At 43.9% G+C, this 6118-nt stretch overlaps 1 pseudogene; it reads right to left on the reverse strand.

The window, feature by feature from the left end:
- Nucleotides 1-735: 735 nt before the first annotated feature.
- On the reverse strand, nucleotides 736-1648 carry LOC143403509 (suppressor of cytokine signaling 6-like; annotated as a pseudogene).
- Nucleotides 1649-6118: the final 4470 nt, after the last annotated feature.

The following is a 6118-nucleotide window of genomic DNA, read 5'->3' on the forward strand; positions in this document are numbered from 1 at the left end:
TGACAGAAAAGGCCACAATTGCTAAATTTGTGGTATATATCTCTTTATGACTCTTAAATGTAAGGCCATTTATTAAAATGGACAAACCACAAGATGAAAATGAAGGCAACAGAAAAACACAAAGTTTTCACAACCAAAATATTAGCACAACCTTAAAAATGATTTAGAAGTTGTAAAGATATGTGGCAAATTTGCATCCCATTAACTAAGATGATGTCAATTAATAATTCTAAATAAATCTTTTTGAAGTATGACATTAAAAAGTCATTTTCAGTGTATATGTAAATAGTTTTATCACATGTTCATTCAAGTAGCTTTTGAAAATGGGTCATTTAAAAAGACAAAGTAATTTTCATTCTGTAAGTTTCATTCAACTTTACTTAGGGTTGAAGACACATGGAATGTGCTTTTAATGCATAAAAATCACAGTGGATAGCAGCAAAGGACGGGCAGGGGGCATCAAGGAGAATCTGATAATTCACATTGCGATTATTCTGCACACTAATGAAAGATAATTCACACTTCTAGAACCTCAAGACATCCCTTTTTAAAGAACCAAAATAAATCCAAGACACCTTGCAGACACTTCCCCACCCCTTAACAAACCGTTGACTCTTACACATAAAATTAAAATAGTTATGGCAGCAAAAGATTCTGATGGCAATGAAAGTTGTAAACTGTATCTCAATCTCTTTTTCTTATTCCCAAAGTGCAAGATGCAGGGCTCTCGGTCTTTCAGTAGTGCTTCTCCTGTAAATAATCCTTCATTTTGTTTGGCAAAGGCAGTTTCTGAATCAGGTCTATCCAGGTATACTGACATATAACGAAACGACACAGGTACCGCAGAGAACGCACCTGCATGAACCGTGACACTGGATTGGTCAGTCTGACGGGGTAGGTTGCAGATCCAGGCAACCGAGACCTTGAATAACAAAAAGCTCCATTTTCAGAGTCCCTGATTGAATGCTCAATTAGATCAACTATGGACGGATGTCCTTTCACATCTGGTTGTTCATAAAAGCTAAACCTACCATTCGAGTGCTCGATTCTAGTGTTTTACCACGGGAATGAAAGCTCAAGCTTAAAAGGTAACGGTCGGTGGTCAGAACTATCCCGAACAAGAAAAGAACCATCGGGCACGTTGGCTAGCTTCCCTTCTGCCTCCCAGGGTGTGATTGGTCCCCAGTACCATCCTTGTTTTGCAAGTTTCTTCAGCTCCTCCGTAAGGCTTGTCACAACCATGGGACCACTACTTTGCACAGAGTCATAAACCCTTGCCACCCCAGGGGCAGAGTTAGGATCAAAATTCAAATGACAGCGCATACTTTCAGCCCACATGGGCATCTGTGCCCGTGAGCCCACTGAAGTTCCTTTGGATCTGATTAGTCTGCATTGGAGGTAGCAATGGCCAGAGCGGAGGGACCTCATCGTGACTTGCTCTGGGGCTCTGCAACATGACTCCTGTGGTGCCAATCAACAAGCCATTCACTGACTGGTCCACAAAGATCTCTGGGGCAACAACTAGGTCCTGGTCTACCTGATTCTCATCTTCGGCAAAAGAGCTCCCTCCCACTTGAGGAGGAACCGCAGAGACCTCCATGGGCGAAGAAGTGTCTAGACAATAGCTGCACGATCCTTCCAACACAGTTTGTGATTTTTTTAGTTGTTGACAGGCCTTTATTTATTTATACATGGTGCTGAGAATCGAACCCAGTGCCTCACACATGCCAGGCAAGTCCCAGCCCAGCTTGTGATTTTTTAAAAAAAAATCTACAAGTAACATCTTGATATATGAAGGCTGAAATACATGTTTATTGATCTTGTCCCTTTAAACTTTCTTACCTATGAGCTTTCATCACAGATCCCTGGACACGAAGGCACCCTGTTTGTTATTCTGGCTTAGTGGTCCATTATGATAATTCTGTTTATTTTGCTTCTGATGGTTAAGGATTCTGACTTTCTGAAATTTCCTCATCCCAATTGACACTGAGAACCCCAGTTTCATGGAAGTATATCCTACTGTCGATCCTAGAATATGGATGACAGCAATCACTGAATTTCTCAGAAACACTGGTGTCCCCTTAACTAGTACATTTCTTATTGCATTAGGAAAGGGCACACTGGGCCCTTAGGAGAACAGTCAGGTGGTAGATCCTCTGGGTCTCACATCATAAACCCATTCTAAAATCCACAGACCTTTTGCTTTGTCTTTCAATATCATGTCAAGACAATTTGGGCAATTCTGCCTTACCACCTGAAGTCTATTATTGAGTCAAGCTTCAAAGATCCATCTTCTGGATTAGTACTAGTTCCAAATATCCTTGCCAGGACATCGAACCCCAAAACATAGATGAGTACTTCCAATCAATAAAATCTCCTCTAGATTTGGGCAAGTTGGCACCTACATGTAATCCCAGTGTCTTGGGAGTCTCAGGTAGGAAGACTGCAAGTTCAAACCCAGCCTCAGAAACTTAGAGAGGCCCTAAGAAACTCAGTGAGACCCTGTCTCTAAACAAAATACAAAAAAGGGCTGGGGATGTGGCTCAGTAGCTAAGTGCCCCTGAGTTCAATCACTGGTACTAAATAAATAAATAGATAAACAAACAACAAATAACAAAGTCTCCTCTAACCATCCTCCTGTTCCACAGCTTCCTGTTATTCCAGATTCATTTCATGTGTTCTCCCAGCTCCAACTAGCTCATATTAGCCAGGGCATGCGATTCTTTTGATACCTACCTATTTCTTCCTGTAGTGGGAACTGCATATCTCTACTTGAATTTATGGAAGACTAACCCTGGAGAAAAAAGGGTGGCAGGGTGGTATTTGATAAAGACAAGTAACATTTTCTTAGACATCTTTTTCATGTGAGATCTTTGCAGGGCCTCTATTCAAGGGCAGGCTGCTTTTCTCTAGCAAAGAAAGAGTTGCTTTTGCTGACCTGGAGTGTTAAGAAGAAGGAAAAATTTCAAGATTGGGCTCATGAACAAAACGTCCCATTCTGGGTCTTTGAGTCTTGCTCTTCCTGACAAGGTCTTAACGTTGATAAAGGAAAACTGTTGAAACTGTTCATTCAGTTTCCTTTGCAGGTCTGCCACCCATTAATCAGATCCCATCTTTGATTTTCAGCATGATCTGCTCTGCTACTCCAGTGAGTCTTCTTTATTTTTTGGTACTAGGGATTGAACTCAGGGGTGCCACATCCCCAGGCCTCCACTTTTTTTTTTGATACAGGATCTCACTAAGTTGCTGAGGGTCTTGCTAAGTTGCTGAGATTGGTCTTGAACTTGCGATCCTCTTGCCTCAGCCTCCAGAGTTGCTGGGATTATACTTATGCACCACGGTGCCTTGAGAGAAGCTTCTTAAACATTGCATTAGAGACACTTTGGCTTTCACAGCATCTGTTGAATTTACAGGTGGCTGACCTGATCTTATAATTTTTTTCAAGGCTTTCAAAGCAATTAACAAAAGTTAGTCAATCCCTGTTATCGCCTCATACTATTTAAGGGTCATACCTATTATATATCCCTATACTTCACCTTCACTCTCATTCCAATTCACCACAGGTGAGTTATTTGATGCTATCATATACCAAGAATCATCAAAATCCCCATCCCCCTTCTTTGGCATCAAACTAAAGAGTGAGGTCAGGGGGCCACCAGGATTGTGGCTCAGTGGCAGAGCACTTGCCTAGCATGTGTGCGGTGCTAGTTTCAATCCCTGGAACCACATAAAAATAAACAAATACAATAAAGGCATTGTGTCCATCTGCAACTAAAAAATATTAAGAAAAAAATAAAAAGAGTGAGTTAGTTTGAAAATCCCCTCCTGAGTCTACATTGTAGTTTGGAATTAATTGTTTTAGCCAGATTCTTCCAAAAGCAAAAACTGAATCAAAGGCTTGCATATAGCGGTTTATTTAGGAACGTGATCCAGAAAGCAATATATGCAGAAGAAGGGATGGTGGGGGGCGGGGAATAAGGAAAAGGTGATATAAAGATATGTCAGTGAGTCGACCACCATTATAGGTGACTGGTGCTCTGTCCCACAGAACCTTTTGGGGAACTAATATGAAATGCATCCCAGAACCATCAACCAAGAGGAATAAAAAGGGGAAATTTTATCTTTTGACTTCTGAGCCCCATGGGTCAAGAGTGGCCCCCCGTCGTTAATTCTCCTGTGCGTCCATGTTGCATGTGCAGGATTCTTTGAAGGTTCTTGCAAAGTCCCAGAGTAGGAAATAGTACATAATGCAGATTCTAAGGGGAGACACTGTCAGGTTATTCTGATCAGCCTGACCAACTTAGTGAAATCCTGTCTCAAAATAAAGTCTAAAGAGGGTCAAGGATATATGGCAGTGGCAGAGTGCCCTGGAGTTCAACCTTAGAGGTTGAATAGGTAACAGACTGGGTTGTGATGAGGCCTAACCCGAGTTACCTCCCTTTAGATAAAAGAGGATGGCAAGGTGGTACTTGATAAAGACCCCTGTAAGATCTTTGCAGGGTCTCCCTGCAAGGGGAGGACGTTTTCTTCCAGCAAGGGACAGGGGTTGCTTCTGCTGACCTGGAAATGGGACCTAGCAATCTGCTTTTTAACAAGCCCTCGGAGTAGTTCTGAAGACCACCAAAGTTGGACATCCATGGATCTAGGGGTCCCAAGAAGAAAAAAAAAAACAGTGCCTGTGGAAGACCCTCATGACAATGTTTCCGAGGGACCTGCACAGAGGGTTCAGGACGGGAAGATGGCGGTGCGCTGAGGCAGGACCCCTGGCGGTGCTCTTCTGGCCTCCCCTCAGGGAGACTGCGAGCGCCTGGATTCCTGCTCCTCCTTATGAGAATAAGTCACCCCCAAGGCTGCAGGTTTGCCACTTCTCTCTCTCCAGGCCCTGACTCCCTTTTCAGTTCTAGGATTTCTGGTTGCTCTGAGGCTGAGAGGGAGGCCTAGAGCAAAGTTCTAAGAGAAGCCGGGTCCCCCCTGCTCCCCCCCTGTCTCCTGGAACTGATTGCTGGAAACCCTGGTCCTCCCAGCCCTCTACCTCCAGCCAGATCCTCGGGAACCAAGTCTAAAATACTGCCCTCCCAGTGCCCTTTGCTTTGGGATTTCTCTGACACAAAAGTTTGGTTTTCCCATCCTAGTATTAGCTTTTTGTCATTGAATGAAACAGTTCCCCAAGGACGGGAGTGCACTGCTCAAGGGCACCCTTCCACTGTCCCCCCATCCCCCCACCCCATGAGACAAGCCAACCCTCCTCCTGGGCAGGTCCTTCCCTCCTTGCACTGAAACCCACATCTCGGTGATTGGATGAGGACCACGGGGTTATCCAGGTACCACAAGTGAGACCTTCCTAAATCCGACAGTTGGAATCCAAGGAACCAAGCAGTAAATTTTCTGACACAGTCAGTTGAGGGGTAAAGGACCACTAAACTGTCAAGCTGAACACCTACAAAAAGTCTGAAGATGGGTAGTTTTATTTGCTTTTTAAAAATGATCTTGCCAGGTGCGGTGGTGCATGCCTATAACCCCAGATGCTCGGAGGCTGAGGCAGGAGGATTGCTAGTTCAAAGCCAACCTCAGCAATTTTGTTTGGCCCTAAGCAACCGGAGACCCTGTCTCTAATAAAATTTTAAAAAGGGCTGGTGATGTGGCTCTGTGGTTAAGTGCCCCTGGGTTCAATACCTAGTACCTAAATAAATAAATACATATAAAAATAAAAATGATGTATGACACCAGGTGTGGCGGTATTCGCCTGTAATCCCAGCAGTTCGGGAGGCTAATGCAGGGGGATCACAAGTTCAAGTCCTGCACTCAGCAACTTAGCGCAACGCTAGCAACTTATTGAGACCCTGTCTAAAATTAAAAAATAAAAAGAACAGGGGATGCAGCTCAGTGGCAAAGCCCCTCTGGGTTCAGTACCTCGTACAAAACAAACAGAGATGTGTGACACTGTAATAAAGAGGTGAAACCATTCTGTGATCTCAGGTTTGACAGGTTTGTCCTGTTGGCAGGTTGGGCCATGAACACAGGTCCTGGGCTAAGAGGGTAGGCAAGTTCAGACTTTTATTTCGCAGAGGTTTCAAGACTCAGAACTATAAGGGCCCCAGAGTTCCACCGGATCATGGGT

The sequence above is a fragment of the Callospermophilus lateralis genome, chromosome 7, assembly GCF_048772815.1.
Source record: "Callospermophilus lateralis isolate mCalLat2 chromosome 7, mCalLat2.hap1, whole genome shotgun sequence".
NCBI classification, from domain to species: Eukaryota; Metazoa; Chordata; class Mammalia; order Rodentia; family Sciuridae; genus Callospermophilus; species Callospermophilus lateralis.